This window comes from Myodes glareolus, chromosome 15, assembly GCF_982192425.1.
Source record: "Myodes glareolus chromosome 15, mMyoGla1.1, whole genome shotgun sequence".
Lineage (NCBI taxonomy): Eukaryota > Metazoa > Chordata > Mammalia > Rodentia > Cricetidae > Myodes > Myodes glareolus.
The window spans coordinates 39,065,954-39,084,359 of record NC_142040.1 but is presented as its reverse complement, the minus strand read 5'-3'; the positions used below and the strand labels follow the sequence as shown (position 1 = coordinate 39,084,359).

The following is an 18,406-nucleotide window of genomic DNA, read 5'->3' as shown; positions in this document are numbered from 1 at the left end:
TGGACATGGCCCTCGTGGCTGCAGATTTCTATGGTTCCTGTGGGCAACATCCAGCTGTACAAGGAAGGAGCCACAGAGGCAAAGGGAAGGACACTGGTGAGCAGTAATTCAGAAATGAGACTCTTGGCTTCGCTCTCGTGTCAGTCTGAAACTGGGCTCCTGTTGGAGACACAAGACCTTTGAGCAGTGTTCCGTGTGTTTGTTCTACTTGTATCAAAGAGACTTTCATTTCCCCAGGGCAAATTATTAACACATTCCTCCAAAAATGGGAGGGTGGAGGCCCGGCCTTGGAGGAAAAAATAATCACCGTTATAGTAAAGTTATATGCGTGAGATGCAAACTTAGCAGACACTGGCATGAAAACCTGCACTTGTAATCACAGGGGTTGGCTGAACACCAAGGCCTTTGTGCCCAGGGAAGCATATCTGGGTGATTTCTTGTCTGGAAGCTGACCCGTCTGTGCCCAGGAATTTTCCACTAGGAAGCTGGTGGTGTTGGAGGTGGGGACCTTTGAAGGCACCCACAGCTGGTCACCCTCAACCTTAGCGGGAGACTAAATGGTGATGGCTGACTGAACGGTGACTCTGGGTTCCAGGCTGTAAATTTTCGTCTTTCAAGATGATTGATTGGGTTGAGGAGAGGAGGGGAGAGCAGGAGTGTGGGGGTAGAGTACTGGGGGAGTCGTAGGTGGGGGCAGAAGGGAGGCCAACCAACCACGCTTACAGTTAAGACTTAGATACAGTAACAGACATGAAATAGACAGTATATCCTTGGGCCTTCTCTAATGGATCACTCCCCAAGGCCAAGGCTTGCAAAAAATTGTTTTCAGACAGTTTTCTAAAGCGTGTTTGCCTAATTTACGGGGTCCATATGATGTTCGGGCACCGCCTCTGAGGTACAGCTCAATGAGTTGTATGCAGAAAAGGGCCTGGTGCATGAAGGTACACTAGGGCGTATTTGTTGACCCCAGCTCAGACTTCGTTTGTGTCTATCTTTTTAATAATCTTTCCAGGTAACACCAAAATACGTGATACCTCAAGAGTCACACTCAGTGACTGTGAAAAACGAGATGGAGGAACAGTGTAAACATATTGTTTGTTATTAGTTTCAGAGCGAAGCTAAGGGTACAACTGGGATTTGAAAATCTTCCTCCGGCAGAACAGCCCAAAGGTTTTTCTACAGAAACAGCCTGGGGTCTCCAACTGTTTTGTTATCTGAAGCTGAGAGCTTGGTTGTGGACTGAGGATCCATGTTATCCCTACATCGAGAGGACATCACCAACATCCCAGGACACACATTATCCCTACATCCAGAGGACGTCACCAACATGCCACTACTTCACGTACAGATTTATAAAACTTTAGTTAATGGCGGCCAGTGTCATTTATTCTCTTAGTATCTGGCTGCCTCAGGGGTGTTTCCCAGCTGTAGTTGGGTTGCTGTTATAATCACTGGAGGTGATGAATTCAGGAACGGATGCTCAGAGTGTGCAATTCATCTGTTTCCCTCTCCAGGATCCTTGCTCTACACCTGTGGTTCTCAGGAAGGGTGAGAGTTTTCAGCACTCCAGGTCAAGGCTGGCCATGTTTAGAGACATTTCTGGCTGCTGTAAGTCAGGGAGAAGATTCCTCTGATATCTCGTGGGTATGCAGGATGCTGATTGCCCTAACGTGCTCCAGATGCCCCTCAACAAATAATTACTGATAAAAGCAGGTGCTAGAAACTGGTTGGGCAGTTTCGGGGTAAGGAACCCAGGAAGAAGACAGTCTTTACAAGGCCAAAAGCTGGAACTGTCCCAAGGCTTGTTGGAAGTTCTGTCCTTGACAAAGGCCAGGGATGCCAGAAATACTTCAGCCAAAATGTCTGGTTGTACCTTGGCTGAAAGCCAGGTTGCCAGGTGGGAGGTTTCTGGTTTCTCATTATCTCTGTTTCTCCTGGAAGCAATGTGCAAGAAAAGGACCAAAACTGAGAGGAAGCACCTGGACGCCTCACCACTGGGCCAAATGAACTGACCAGCGCCTCGCCCTCCCCATGTCTCACCACAGTTTCTGCTAAAAGTCTATAAAAAGCTCAGCTTAGGTGTTAAACGCCGTCCCATATCCCAGGACTTGCTCCTGCCATGTAGGAGCTCTGCCTTCTTTCTTACAAGTGCCCACCTGTGAAGTTTCTAAACTTGTCCTCTGGTTGACCATGAATTTATCCTTTGAATTTGAAAGACCAGAGGCCACAAGAACTCAGAGGCCACTGGCTCAGTAGAAGCAGAATATGAGCACAGCGTCTGTCACCCTAACTCCTGAATTAAGTCCCATCTGAGATGAGTGAGAAATCTTCCTTCAAATTAAAAAAAAAAAAAATCTGACTTTCCTCATGTCATTATCTACCTCCAAGTGTCAGTAACTCGAAGGCTGAGAAACCTAACTTCACGTATTCTTGTGTGGGGAATCCCCTTTACTGACTCTAGTAGTGGTTTGAATAAGAATGGCCCCATAGGAAAGACTTGAGGAAGAGACTCCTCTAATTGAATTGTTGGCCAAAGGGTTTTATGGGAACCCCCAAACAACCCAGGTTGTTGCCAAAGCTGTGGGTTGCTCTCCAAAAACTGACAGCAAGGTCCTATTGCTGAAGACAACACCTACACAACTCATTAAACATGGAGAAGTTGAGTGGATGCCTACATAGAGCCTTCACCCCTACTGACTTAGAGCTCTTGGTACCAGACGGTACTCTGAATGCTACCAAAGGAGAAATGTAAATACCAAAACGGTTACAGAACCTTTGATTTACAATGGTGTCCTTGCAAGATAGGCTAGTGCAAGGGTAGACTTACACCTGACATTGCTCTGGTGACCAAGAGCATGAGACTAGATAAGTCACGGGCCCAGAGGGAACCCAAATAGCAAAATATTGTTTGAATATAGCAATAGAATGTCTCCTAATGACATTCTGTTATACCCCTGGATCAGTGTCTCACTCATCCATCACCAGACAAGTTTCCTCTTGCAGTAGGTAGAACTAAAATAGAGACCAACAGCAGGAGGACATGCAGAGAGTGAGGGCCTTTGGAACCCTCAGTCCTATAAGGGCATCTTCATCAAACCCCTCCCTTCAGGACTTTGTGGAAGACGAGGCAGAAAAGTTGTAGAGCCAGTGGAGATGGGGACACCATGAACGCAGTGTCTTGTAGGTGGGTGCATACCACCCACGTGATGTCGCCGAGGTAGGCGACCTGCACAAAATCTGTCCAAGTTCAAGCCGGGCAGAGTTCCAGTAGCAGAGGAAAATGAGTGCAATCCCCCATCTCTGATGAAGATGCTGTCTCTGATTGACAGCCACGTACAGTGAAAAATACAAGCTTTCTCCGATGGAGTCCCCTGGGGGATATAAACTACACTTAAGGACAGGCCCCTTGGCCAGCACAAAACAAACTCAAACTCAGTGGTATTTTTGTCGATCTTTTCTTTCATATTGCTTTGTTTGCACATTAAAAAAAAAAAACCTTACTAGTCTTTTGCTTGTATATTATGGTTTCTGGTTTGTGTGTGTGTGTGTGGGGGGGGGTATTTCTGTCATTTTTCAATGGTTTTTTTTTTTTTGCTTGACTAATTAGCTTTATTTTTAAATTCTGGGTTTTTTTGTTTTGTTTTGTTTTTATTTGCTTCTTTGGTTTCTAAAGAGAGAGAGAAATAAGGCTTGGAGTTGGATGGGTGGAGACGTCGGGGAGGATCTGGGAGGAAATTAAGGAGGAGAAACCATGATCAAAATATATTTTATAAATTTCAGTAATAAAAAATGAACAATGGATTCCCTTATTGCCAACCACCTAACAGAGACTTGCCTGCTTGTCATGTAGGAATCTACATATAAGCTGTTAAAAAAAAAACCTCTACTTTCCAGCTCATTGTTATTGTTATTGTCATATTTTAGACAGTGTCTCATTATGCAGCCCAGGCTGACCTAGAACTCACTATGCAGCCCAGGCTGGCCTAGAACTCACTTTGGAGCCTAGGCTAGCATGTAACCAATAATCCTTCTGTTTGGAATTTCTGGGTGCATCATTTCTATTTTGAACTCATTATTGGCTCTATCATCATCTAGAGTTTTTTTATACTGGAGTAACAGTTGTCCTGTCTGATTCTTCCTCCCAGTTTTAGTTTGGATAAGAAAGGGCCCTAAAACCTCCACATTTATGTGATGAAGGTTTAGTCTCCACCTTGAGAGGAAGTAGAACAAATTCTTCTTTTACTTCTCTATACCTGGAATGTTCTGGAACTTTTCTCATTTTTGTGCCATTGAAAATATTTCCCTTTAGTTCCCAGGAATCCACAAGGATGACCCCAGCTAAGAATCTAAGCAATAGTGGAAAGTGTTTGAACTGGCCTTGCCCTGTAATCAGATTGATGATTGCCTTAATTGTCATCATAGAACTGTCATCCAGTAACTGATGGAACAGATGCAGAGATCCACAGCTAAGCACTGGGCCGAGCTCCCAAAGTCCAGTTGAAGAGAACGAGAAGAGTTAATATGAGCAATGGGGTCGAGACCATGATGGTGATACCCACAGAAACAGCTGATCCGAGCTAGTGGGAGCTCACTGACCCTGAACTGACATCTGGGGAACCTACATAGGATCAAACTAGACCCTCTGAATATGGGTGACAGTTCTGTGAGTTGGGGAGTTTGTGGGGTTACTGGCAGTGGGACCAGAATTTATCCCTAGTGCATGAATTGGATTTTTGGAGCCCATTCCCTATCGAGGGATATTTTGCTCAACCTTGATACAGGGGGTAGGGCCTTGGTCTTGTCTCAGTGATGTGACAGACTTTTTGACTCCCCATGAGAGGACTCACCCTCTCTGAGGTGTGGATGGAGGGTGGGAGAGAAACGGGAGGAGGGAGGGAGAGGGAACTGTGATTGATATGTTAAATAAAAGATTGTTTAAAAAAAGGAAATATTTCCTTTTACCCCAAACTCCCTTTCTCTTTTCCTTGTTCCGTAGCTCAGATAACAGCTATTCAAGTCCATAATCATGTTCCATTGATTGGCTGTTAATTATCTAATGCTAGACCCCTTTTATAATAGGTACCCAAATCTTAGCTAAATTAAAGATGGAGCTTTCTCTTTCCACTACTTCCAAAGAATAGTTACTTTGAGATTATTTTTCTTTGAAAGCCTCCATTAATGCCACATCCATCCCTCAGGATCAGAAGTGAATGTTTTCATACGTGTTTGAATAGGGATAAACTCTCCAACACACATCAACCCTGTGATGAGTCCACGGCACTGACTACGTGGGTTCCATCAGCATATGTCGTATGTCATTTCCACCATGAGTTCAAAGAAGCAGCAGCTTCCTGACTGAAAGAGTCTGAGCTTTGCATGTAGCCCCGAATCTAGGTCTTGATTTGAAAATTAATCTCTTCTATGGGGCCTGGTTGTGAGGGGAGGAAGCGTTATACAAGGTGATTTGTCTCAAATAACCCATGTTGGAGATCAGAAGACATTCAAAGGCTGTGGCACTGGAGGCTGATCTCACATTCATGCTATTTTAACAACCTCCCCCTCACTCTGCTCTGCCCCCTGGCACCATATGCAGTTGACGTGCAAACACCGCATGGTGCAAGATTTAAAGTAATTCTAGTGTCTATTTCTAGCTGCACTGCCATAAGGCGTGCAAAAAGACAGACACTTCCTGGCAAGCGCCTTTGTCGTCAGCAGAAAGGGAAAACAGAAATACAGTGTTGGGGGAGATGTTCCGACATTCCTTTGGAAAAAAATCAGGCAGTGGCTTTAACTTAGACACAAACTCTGTTTAGTCCTATCTCCACCTATGTTCCTATTGGATTAAACACTGGAAAGCAAGAGCAGAAACTGGAAATAATTAAGTAACATCTGAAACTAAAGGACAGAGCTGTGCATAGTGTGGACTAAATAGGACCCCAGACATGATAGTGCCTGTCCAGAGAACGTAAGAGTGAGAATGGTTATTGTAGCCACCACTCTTTGGAAGATGTAAAATATATATAAGTTCTTTTTTTCCTGAACTATTTTAATAATTTGAAGGTCAAATCCTGACTTGTTGTTAGTATAACATTTCCCATCTCTTTGGCCACCGTGCTGGCTAGTTTTATGTCAACTGGACACAAGCTAAAGTCATTGGAGAACAGGGAGCTTCGGTTGAGAAAATGCCTTCATAAGATTCATAAGCTAGGTCTGTATACAAGCCTTTAGGGAATGTTCTCTTACTTTTTTTGTAAGAATTTTTTTTAATACCATCTTTTCTCATTTTATATAGCTATCCCCATTCCCACATCCTCCCCTTCTCTCACCCCACCCTTCCCCCTACTCCCCCATTCACTCCCCAGAAAGGGTAAGGCTTCCCATGGGGAGTCAACACAGTCTCACACATCTTAATTAGTATTTGACCTGTGAGGGTGCAGTCTATTGTGGGTGGTGCCATCCCTGGGCTGGTGGTCCTGGGCTCTGTAAGAAAGCAGGCTGAGCAATCCATGAAGAAGCCAGTAAGCAGCCCCCCTCCATGGCTTCTTCATCAGTTCCTGCCTCCAGGTCCCTGTCCTCTTGAGTTCCTGTCCTGACTTTCTTCAGTGGTGAACAATAAATAATCAGGAAGCAGAAGTCCAATAAACTCTGCCCTCCCCGAGTTGCTTTTGGTCATGGTGTTTCATCACAGCATACCCCTCATCAAGACAGCTACCAAACAGGCCAGTTAAGGACTCACACATTTTTCTTTATCAGTTTCAGAATCCTCCTGAAACACAGCTAATGAGGATGGCATTTTACTCACGTGTCACCTTTGAGAAGAGGCCCGAGGTGTGGAGAAAACTAGCTTCAGTCATAGCACTTCATATACAAAAATACATCTACATCTGTAGTGCAAGACCCACTGGTTCGACTACGCATGCATCCATCAGTGATTGGTGACAGTTCTAGATAATGCCATGTTTCCTTTTAGTGATGTTTCCCATGGCATGGCCTGTGGGAAATCAGTGGATGCATATGGTACCCGATGTCTGTCATCTCAAGCTGCTATAGCAAATGACCATTGGCTGGGCAGATCTCTCACAGTGCCTGAGGCTGGGAGTTCTAGATACAGCCCTCTTATGGGTTGTAGATTGCTTGTGTGCATGTCCTCACATGGGAGGGAGGGAGAGAGAGAGAGAGAGAGAGAGAGAGAGAGAGAGAGAGAGAGAGAGAGAGCGCCTTTCTCATCAGGAATGATGCGGGAGAATTGTCTGTATTCTGTCAATCATATTTTAATAAAACGCTGATTGGCCAGGCAGGCAGTATAGGCGGAAAAACCAGACAGGAAGTAGAGGTGATGCAATGAGAACAGGAGAATTCTGGGAAGCAGGGAGGTTCCTCTGCCATTCCTGCACAGACCACCGAAGAGGCAACATGTAAGCTGACAGCTGAAAAAGGTACCAAGCCATATGGCTACCATAGATAATAATAATGGGTTAAAATAAGTCATAAGAACTAATAAGTAGCATGATCTAATGGGCCAATCAGCTTTATAACTTATAGAAATCTCTGTGTGATTGATTTTCTTTGGAACTTGCCGGCTGTGGGGTACCAGGCAGGATAGAAACCCCAACAAGCTGGCCCTCATGTTACATGTCGGGATTTCAATAATTTGGGGGTGCATTATTAATTAGCATGGTATATAACTCTTTGGCATCATCCCTACCCCCATCCACAAGTTGTAAGTGGCTACTGGGGCTGCTGTTGGTTTTCTAATGCCAGAACTTCTCATATTAACATCTCTTTCAAGCCGCTATTGCCCTTGCTTGGGATGTTTCCACCTAACTTTTCCACTGACCAATTCATGTGATTCCTTTGCTTCAAACCTCAACGTAAAACCACTGAGTTTGGGAGGCTTAACAGGCAAACTATGTTAAGGGTTGTAATTAGACAATTAATTATTAATTCTGGTTAAATATTAGAAGCATTGATGGGAGGGGTCTAAAGTCACTAATAACAGCCTGGCAGTAGAGGAACTAGAATCTCTGAGGTGGCATTGGGCATCAGGACACTAGCAGTATCCCTGGTGATCTTGACTTGCAGCCAGCATCCAACAACTGCCTTCACGGACACGATTTCTTGCCGTCTCTAGGGTGAATGCTGGTTCTCTGTCTTTCTTCATTAGTGGATCGTGCTAGAGTGGAGAGTCTTCTTCATCAGAAAATGTCCATCTGAAATTCTCATAGGAAGGAAGAGAGAAAACCAGTTTTCAGCATGCTGCCCCTCAGCTCCAGGAACACAGGCAGACAGGACCGGGGCTGCCCCTCACCCCCAGGAGCACAGATGGACAGGACCGGTGCTGCCCCTCACCCCCAGGAGCACAGGCGGACAGGGCTGGAGAAGCACCGTTCTTTCTGGCTAATCTAGTTCCTAAGTTTCTACACCTGGAGGCTGAAACGATGCCAGAGTTGAAGAGCCAAACAGGGCTTCTATGCGCCCTCCCAACTGTGCTCCTACATTGGGTTTCCTCACCTCACCTGCTTATTCCCAGGGGCCCTGGACTCTTTCTTAATGCCTTTTCCTCCCCATCTCTCCCTTTCCCTTCCCTCCTCCAATCCTACCTCTAACCTCATCTGACTCTGGTCTAAGCTGTTGTGGTTCCTTCTGTAATCTTGCAAACAGAGCCCACCTCTGCCGTTAGTCTTCCTGTCCCTGTCCCTTTCAGACGATGCTGGGCCCTGAAGACAGAGTGATCTAGTTAAAATGTAATTCAGAGGCCAGTGAGCTGGCTCAGCGGGTAAGGGTGCTTGCCTCCCAAGTCTGCTGACCTGAGTTCAGTCCCCGGAATCTACATGGTAGAAGGACAGAACTGACTTTTGTGAACTGTTTTCAGTTTTTGTGGCAAACAGAAAGACAGACAGACAGACAGACAGACAGACACACACACACACACACACACACACGTGTGCACACACACAAGAAGTAAGTAAAAATGTAAATAAAAATAGAAGTCATATTTTTCTTAGAAGGCCCCAGTGTCTTCTATTTCACAGAACAGATACCAAGCACCTTCAGAAGCTTTAGATGCCCATACAACTAAGTCTTCATTGTTTCTGTCTTTACCTGCTACCAGAGTCCCCTTAGTGCCCTGGGCCTGTCTTCAGTCTCTTTGTTCATCCGCAAATGTCTGTTTCAGGACCTCTGCCCTGCCTTCCACCCGGAACTCTCTGTCCCCATGTGTCCACCCCATTCAGGACCCCCCTGCACTGTCTTCCGCCCGTAACCCATGTTCCCATGTGTCCACCGCACACTTCCTTACCTCTCTTGAGAATTTCCTGAAGTGTCACCTTCCCAGCCAGGTATACCTTGACAACCCTACTTAAGCAGGACAGTCCCCAACAGCCATGGTGCAGTTCTGCTGTGGGAAAGCCGAGGATGGACTGCGTGCAGACTCTTCCAATAGCAGAGGCTGGGCTGGACCATGGTGCTGAGGTCCAAAGGGCAGAAGGAAGTGATTTTTTTCTGCACACTGACTCGGACAACACTTTTCAAAATCATTTTGGAAACCATTATTTCTCACACATTAGCATTCTTGAACTTCTATTTTTGGTGACCTTCAGACCACAGTGAGTGCTCCCATTTCTACACTACTGTCTCTTGGTTTGGGTTACAGGTCAAGAATTGAGGTGGGGGGTGGAGGCTTGCTTCACAGGGGCTAATTTTCTGTTTGCAGCTCCCTTCTTTTCCCCTCTCTGACTTACTTCCCGGAAACTCCAACCTCCAGCCCAGCATTGTTTTACCCTATGGTCTCTGCCAATAAGGAGCAATGATAATGATTCTGCAACTTTACAAATGACAGTCAAAAACTTTACGGAGAGTACACGAGTCCAGGTCTTCTTGGCTCACCACTCTTCTTACAGCCCAATAACTCCCGAGCCCAGGGCCATCAAGAAGCAGGTCGCGGGGGCAGGCCTTTGAGTCCAGTGCCAGAAAGGCTGAGGCAGGAGAGTCATGAGGTTAAGGTCAGCCTGGAATACACAGAAAGACTTATAAAAGGAGAGAAGGGGAGGGTTGGGGGTCTTGAGGCTTGCTCTGAATGTCAAAGCAAGCCTGTGCAAATAAGCACACATCCATCTCATAGGCTCATGCTGTTCTTTAGTAACCATGGCATCTGAGATGAATATGCCAGAACTCACCTCAGCTCATCTCTATCTTCAGAGATCTTGCATCCAGGGAGAATCCTGATAGTAGCAATCCTGATCGTAGGTTAATGTGTATACCGAGGGACTGGGAGTCAGATAGATCCCCAGCAGGCAGACAGGGAGCAGATTTTCTAGGTAGATTAGTGTGCTTTTAATTTAAACATTTAAGATTCTCTCCCTCTCCAAAACAAAGACACAAAAGTCGAGAGCACAAAGAAAAAGCAGAGAACAAAGCAGATGTGGGGAGAGGCTTAACTCAATGCCTGACCCAAGTGACAGACTTTCAATGGCAGAGAACCACCTCCTAATCAGAACCACCAGCCAGTGGCTAAGTATTCAGAGGTGTGTGCCTACGCAGGACAGCTGTCATTCAAATCATGACAGGGTTTGTTTTCGCTTGTGGTTCCAGAAGGATGGTGTCCATCATGGTGGGAAAGGCCCAACAACAGTCAAGGAAAGCGTGGAGGCGGGAGTAGGAGTTGGGCAATCACATTTTGATTCACACACAGGAAGCAGATGAAAGGCTAAACCCCTCAAAGTCCACCTCCAGTGATGAACTTCCTCCAGCAAGGCTCCACCTCCTGATAGTTCCATGACCACCTACCTCCAAACAACACCACAGCTGTTAATAGAGTCCAGATACATAAGCCTATGACATTTCTCCCTCAAACCCCCACATAATCAAGGCAGTGGGTTGCTACAATGAAAACCTTATGATCAGAGTGGAGAGTGAAGAAATAAGCCTTTCATTTGTAATACAGGTTCAAGCTCACCTATTTAGACATCCGGATTATTTCTAGTGCTTGACTATTACATACGTGACCTTTGTGAATCTCTTTAACAAGTGTTGTGTGAACATGTTATCTCATTTCACATGAATAAATACATGTGAGTGGAGGGGCCTTCTCAGATGATAGCTTAATGTTTTGTTCTCCCCGGTGGGATAACTACGGAGCACAAAAGTTACCATTTTGGCCCTCTTAAGTGAGCATTTAGCCATATTAAAGTAGATCAACTTTGATGTGAAGCACATTTCCACCTTGCTAGTTTGAAATTTGATGCCTGCAAAACAGTTCTCCTCCTCCTTTCCCCAGTCCTTACTGACCAGTATTCTTTCTGCTCCTACAAATTAGCCTGTTTTGAAAACTTACATTGATAATATTTGTTTTTTGGGTTTGTGTGTGTGTGTGTGTGTGTGTGTGTGTGTGTGTGTGTGTGTGTGAGAGAGAGAGAGAGAGAGAGAGAGAGAGAGAGAGAGAGAGAGATGCTTATTTCATTTAGCACAGGATCCTCCAGGTTCCTCCATATAGTATTAGGCAGGACGGGGCTTCCTTTCTTCACAGTACTAAATACTATTTCAATGGATGAGTGGATTTTATTTAATCTGTTTTTTAAAAGACTTGTTTAGTTCTGTTTTACATGCTTGGGTTTATTGCTTACATGAATGTCTGTACATATATAAGCCAGAAGAGGGCATTGATACCCTTTGAAACCAGAATTACAGCTGGTTGTGAACCATCATGTGAGTGCTAGGGATTGCACCTAGTGCCCCTGCACCCACCCCACCCCAGGATAGCGGTGTGTGCTCTTAACTGCTGAGCCATCTTTCCAGCTCTCTTGTTTAATCTTTTATACACTGATGGAAATGAGGGTTGATTCTACCTTTTTGTAGGCAGAACTTTTCTGTCCCACCAGACAGCTCCCAAATAATCACACAGAGACTTCTTTTTAATTAGAAATGCTTGGCTGATAACTTAGGCTTGTTGTTAACTAGCTCTTACAGCTTAAATTAAGCAATATTTCTTATCTACCCTCTACCACGTGGCAGTACCTTTTTTTTTTTTTGCATGGCATGTTCATCTCCTGTTTCCCCTTTCTTCTGTTTCCTGACTCCGCCCTCTTTCTTCTTCCCAACATTCTCTTAGTCTGGCTTTCCTGCCTAACTTCTTTCTGCCTAGCTATTGGCCAGTCCGCTCTTTATTAACAATGAAAGCAACACATCTTCACAGTGTGCAAAAGGGTTATTCTATAGCACCCGTTAGCTGTTGAATCCTGCTATTAATAGCCTGTGTATGTTAGGACTTCTTCATGTAAGTTCAACTTTTCCAGAAACTGCCACTCTTGTTCCTGAAGTGATTATATCAGCTTACATTTCCACCATCAGTGTACAGAGATGTCACTCCATCCTCATCCACTTTGTGTTGATAATTTTTGGTTAGTATAGTAAGCACAACTTCAATTCTCACTTCCCTAGTCATTCACATGTCTTTTCTGCCTACTTTCTCTGAGAAGTCAAGGATCTCTTGTGAAACAACGCGCTGGGTGGAGACCCTCCCAGAGTCCAAGCTCCTTGTGTTAGTGCTCCTGCTAAAGCTAGGCTGGACAGTGGCTCTGAGGGCCGAGAGTGGGCATGTTCCTTCTTTCAGTTGACCATCACAGCGGCCTTCTCTCTAAATGTAGTCTGGGTTGTGTGTTCACATCTTTGTGAGAGCTTGATGTTAATTTGTGTGTTTTCCTTTTGAGTTCAAGAATTGTTGCTGTATTTCTGATTCATGTCCTTTGTCAGTGATATGACACACAATATGATTTCAAATATTTTCTCTTGCTCTGTAACTTGCTATTCTAATGGCATACTTAATGGAACAGTTTATTTTTAATAATGCTAAAATTATTAAATTTTGTCTTTATGACTGGTATGCTTGGTGTCTTATCTAAGAAAATATTACTTTAACACAAAGTCATGAAGAATTTTCTAGGTTCTTTGGTAAGGGTCTGGTCCCTATAGGTAATCTCAACTTTAGGTCTATGATATACCTGAGTCAAACATGGGACAAAACTTGTAATTTTGTATACTGGTATTTAATAATTTTAGCATACATTATTGAAAATAAACTATTTAACCACAGAATTATCTTTGTCAAAAGTCATTTATCCACATGTCTACATGTCTGTTTCTGAACTTATCTGTTCAATTTAATTTGATACTTTTCATGTATCTTTATATTATTGTCATACATTGTCTTAATTACTATAGTTTTAAGTCTTAAAATTAAGTAACATTGGCCAATGATTGCTCTTTATTTTCAGTTTCTAAAATTAGTATTATATAAATTTGTGTTAGAAAAAACTGAGATCCTTGGTTCACTCATGTGGTAACCAACCCCACTGAGGCTGAGGCCCTGGCACTGAAGGTCGTAGAGCTGGCTGGTAGGAATGGGGCACAGAGAGCAGGTGATCCTGCTAGAGCAGCTGAGAGAGAAGGCGTCAGTTCACAGTAGATGGCACATCTTGAATACATGCGGACAGCCCAGAGGTCCTGTGAGTCCCAGGGCGGGCTGAGTAGCTTACTGGAGCGTGTTTTGTTTTCAAGCATGATCTTTTCAAACATCACCATCCGTGCTACAATGAAGAATGAAAAGTCGAATTGAGAGATTGGCAGAAAAGATTCAAAATATTTGTGTTTGTTCAGGGAGCTTGATGAACAATACAGGGCTCAGAGGGAACAGATTCATTTCAACCTCAGGACAACACGATTCAAGAATATTGGGAGTGGGCTTTATGTTGAGTGGATTGTTTGGCATTTTGAAAACATATTTGGCTACTATACAGATGACAGATTATAGGTGACCTTAAAAATCTTATCTGCCAATTTCGAGGAAAAGGTATATTTTCCCCAAATCATTTTGGTTTAGCTAGTTTTGATTACCAACTTGACAAAGCCTTGAGTCATCAGAGAGAAGTGGGGAGGGATTTGCCTAGATCAGATTGGCCTGTGGCTTGTCTATGGTGGGCTATCTTGATTATTAATGTATGCTGGAGTGTCTAGCCCACTGTAGGCAGTACAATTTCCTGAGAAGATTGTCTTGGGCTGTATAGGAAAGATAACTGGGCATGAACTTGCTTGAGTCAGTTATCAGGCAGCACATTCCATGGTTCCTGCTCTACCTCTCAAATTGTGAAGGAGTTCAGAATAAGTAGCTTTCCTTCAAATTTCTGCTTGAGTTCTTGCTCTGACATCCATGAGGGATGGACTGTAGCTTGTAAGTTTGTTTTGCAAGTTTCTTTTAAGTTCCGTTTGGTTCTGGTATTTGTCACAGGAGCAAAATGAAAACAGAACATATCTCAACCACAGGCTGCTAAGAAGCAGAATGCATTGAGTTTGTCTTACTAATGTCATTGGTACAGTGACTCTCCAATGAGGGGTTTAGAGAACAAACCGAAACCTTCCCTTTGAGCGTCACTAGCTTTGTAAACCTCTAGAACCAGGACTAGGATGATCTCCAAGTAGATTTATGGTACTAACTTTGTGTAGATTGCAGGAGTGGTGGAAATTCACTCATGCTTCTGGCCCACTATGTGCATCGTTGAACTGGCAGTACACTTAACAATGGGATATTATTTAGCACTAAAGACACCGGCTATTAATCTCTGATGGTGAAGTTTTTGAGACGTCTTTTTATGTAGTTCCAGTTGATCTGGAACTTGCTGTGTAGTCCAGGTTAGCTTCAAGCGCACAGTCCTCCTACCTCAGTCTCCTGAGTGATGGGGTCGCAAAGGGGATGCATCAGGGAAGCTTACATTTATGTAACTAAGTTTAAAAAAAAGCAAATTTGAAAAATGAGACATACAAATCTAATGATGCAACTGTCTGGAAGGGGCAAACTATGGATGGAGACAGTAGGAAAGGCGAATGACTGCCTGCAGCTATCTGGAGCATAGAAGAGATTTAAGGATGTCACACTGTTCTGTAGGGTATCATAGAAAGTGATCTATGTCCTTATACATTTGTCAAAATCCATAAAACATATACAACCTTAACACCACCTGTGGGCCTTAAGGGACGCTGGTGTGTCAGTGCAGCTGACTGACAGGAACAAATGTAGAACTCTGGTGCCTGGGGAGGTCAGAAGATATCAGATTCCCCTGGAACTGAAGTTACAAATTGTTGTAAGCTGTTATGTGGGTGCTTGGAATAGAGCCTGGGTTCTCTGCAAAGCAGCCAGCGCTCTTAACTGCTGAACCATCTCTCAGGCTCTTGCTTCCCTGGAACATTTACCTCAAACTCTCCCTCTAGATCTCAGTTAGTAGAACTGATATGTGTGTGTGTGGGGGGGGTGTCACGTGTACTTTATAGCCTGCTGACTTCTATGCTAACTAGATTCTAGGCCCTTTAGCTACAGAACCCAACCTTGTGGTCACATGTACTTTGCAAAGGAGTTTCTAGGTAGTTAAACTCCTTTTCAATACCTTAAACTTTATTGTGCACCTAGAATCAGAATAACTGTTGCCTGTAAACATCTTCCCAAGTTGTACTGTGTTTGAAATATGCTGACAATGAAACTCCACATCAGACTCCATATATCTGATCTAGGATGACCAAGTCGATCTGAACTGAGATTCTCACCTCCTTGTGGTTCTCTTCCTGGCCTGCGCCTCTGTAGGGTCCCCCTCATGAAAAGCAAAAGAACCAGCGCATAGTCAACACATCAGATTGAATCTGATGAACATTTTAAAAAGTGTTATTTAATTGATTTCTTTTAAAGATGAGAGAAAGTATATTTCTCCATTGGGAAACTATGGAGTAATTAGTATCAAACTTGGGCCATTATGCAGATAGACCTCACCATAGCCAAGCATTTCTCATGAGGTTTCTCTATCAATAATATTCATCAATAAGCAAACAAAAATGGAAGTTGAAACTGTAGGATTATGAGCCTTACAAGGCTAAAGCAAAAAACAAAGTAAAACAAAGTTTTGAAAAACAGAGTAACGGAAAGGTCTTCCTGACTCATTAAGTAATCTAAAGTGATCGTCTCCATTTAAGTGGTGTCTTTTGGTTTCTATTGCTGTGAAGAGACACCATGACTGCAGCAACTCTTTTCTAAAGGAAAAACATTTACTTGGGGTGGTTCCCCAACAAAGTCATGCCTCCTAGTAGTGCCTCTCCCTGAGAGCTTATGGGGGCCAATTACATCTAAGCTACCACAAGTGGGGAAAGGAGAGACTATGCCTCAAACCAGGAAGCAAGGAGAAAGGAGAGGAGGAGAAGAGGCTGGAGAGCCGGGTCTCACAGCCCTACTGCCTGTAGTGTCCTCCGGAGCAGTCTTGTCAGATGTCCAGTGGTGACCTTGTAGACACATCATCTTGTACAACAGTTTTCAAGTTGAGACGTTAGAGACTGTAACCAGGAGCCTGGACGTAGCACCCCTGTGAGGAATTAGTCAACAAACACAGGAAACGGTTCCCTCTAGATTCTTCCAAGCCTTTAAGGGATTGAGCTCAAACCCCAATTTCTCGGTTTACCCGCAGCATCTTTATCTTGTGTAAATATGAGAGACGCAGATAAACTACTTCCCCCACACACCTCTGAGAAATAGTACTTTACTCTAACGTGGTAGAGATGCCCTCCCATTCATCTCAAGGTTATAGCGCAGGGAAGCAATGGAAGACTCCGAGCAGAACAGACCACTCTGCTCAAAAGAAGGCCAGTGCTTTAGGCACAGGCAGTTCCAGCAGCCTTCAGCACTGCCCCTGTTCTCCTGCAGTAGGTCCTCTTTCTTCGCCCCCCCCCCCCCCGCCCCATTCCTCCTGGTCCTTCTTTTCACTTTCCTCCTACTCCTCTGCCCTTTCTCCTCCTCTTCCTTATCTTCTTCTCCTCCTTCTTGTTTTTCCATTAGCTTATGCCCAAGTTATTCAAGCCTAAAGGACTTACAGGCATCTTTTCCCTGTGGAAAGAATAAGATAGGTAACGTTAAGCACGTGACCTAATTCTACATATGAAGTCTAAAGAGTTCCAGAAAATCATACAGTTGTTGAAAACACTGTAAGTTCTCCCCAGAGAGCTAATTTAATCAGACCATTCATGACTGTTTAGGATATGGCCATAGCTCACAATAACATTCCAATTATCATGGAGGCAGCCCTCTATTTGTCGGTTAGATTAACTTAGCCATGGTGCCTTGCTCCTAATAGCATTCACCATCCAGTGACCTTCAGGAAACACAGCCTTTTACTAGACATCAATCAAAGTCTAGGTCGTGAGTTGAATGGCTCTGGGGTTTGTGGCTGCTGGTACCCATTTAAGCTGCAACAAACCGGTCAGTTCCTGGCTTAGTGGGCAGTGCTTGTTACTGAGTTACCTGAACCTGAGTTTCTTACTTACTTAGGAAGACCCCCAATTAATTTTTTCTCAACTGTGTGATTTTTGACGCTGCAGCACTGCGGCATGGTTTGGAAGTCTCCCCGCAACTGTGCTCAGCACCTGAACTCTAAAGCGAGAAGTCCAGCAGGAGGGAGTATGCCCGGTCCCAGCAAACCTAGCATGGCATGCTTGGGAATGGGAGATGGGAGACAATGACATTCTTCCAGAGTGATCTGTATCCAGCCAGGACGCAAGGACAATCATCTGGTCTTTCTAGAATCTCCTCATACTCAGTGCACAGGGAATGACTCACGTGCACCTCTGTAGAGAACTCAATATTACTATTAATCCCTCAGAAGCGTGCTTGATTGTTCCTTAGATGATTTGATAGGAGGTGGCAAAGCCCAAAATGATCCTGAAAAACTCTCTATATTTTTCTTTAAGTTGTAAGCAGTTTACTTAGAAAAATGTGCTTCTGAAGCAAAATGGAACACTTAAAGAGACATACAGGATGGTTCTAGGGAGGGCTGGATAGCGGTCGACAAACACAGCAGTGTGTGCTCACCTGTTCTCCCCAGTTTGTCTCAGGAGGAAGAACCACACTGGCCAGTATCATCATCCCGTTTGTTGATGGAGTGGCAGTGTCCACGATGAACAGAAAACCTTGGGGGGCAGAGCGGTTCCTGGGGCGTCTAAATGCTGCTCTTTGTGAAAAATTGAAACTATGGTGGCTCTACAGAGGTAAACAATCCTGGAGATGCTTTGGCACTAGCTTTCTTGGACTGGACAGTCTTTATCCTACACTGAGCCAGGGTGACTAGCAAATGCTCTTTTCCTTCTTCTCGGAGTTCCTCAGCATCCTGGGTTCTCAGGATCATTCTGCTCTCTCCAGGCAAAGTCTGAATTTATAAAAGAACCTGACGACATAGGCTCCCAAGTCTTGGCAAGTGAAATCAGTTATTGTCATATATTAACCTATTTCTCGGTTGACAAAAAAAGGTTTAGTAACAGTTATTCTGTGTATTTGCCTCCCTCCCATCTTTTTCTTGTACAGGCGCATGCGCATGCACGTAGGCTTGCGTGT

General features: G+C 44.2%; 2 long non-coding RNA genes across 2 annotated transcripts in view; one reads left to right on the top strand and one right to left on the bottom strand.

The window, feature by feature from the left end:
- Positions 1-7,246: 7,246 nt before the first annotated feature.
- On the bottom strand, positions 7,247-9,459 carry LOC125406165 (uncharacterized). Its single transcript, XR_007233818.3, has 3 exons — positions 9,299-9,459; positions 8,669-8,827; positions 7,247-8,210 (listed from the first exon to the last, which is right to left on the bottom strand). It is a non-coding gene; the product is annotated as an uncharacterized LOC125406165 (long non-coding RNA).
- Positions 7,351-18,406, top strand: part of LOC125406167 (uncharacterized) — a 30,179-nt gene continuing 19,123 nt past the window's right edge. The window contains exon 1 of the long non-coding RNA XR_015734996.1: positions 7,351-7,436. This is a non-coding gene — a long non-coding RNA (uncharacterized LOC125406167). The remainder of the gene's footprint in view (positions 7,437-18,406) is intronic.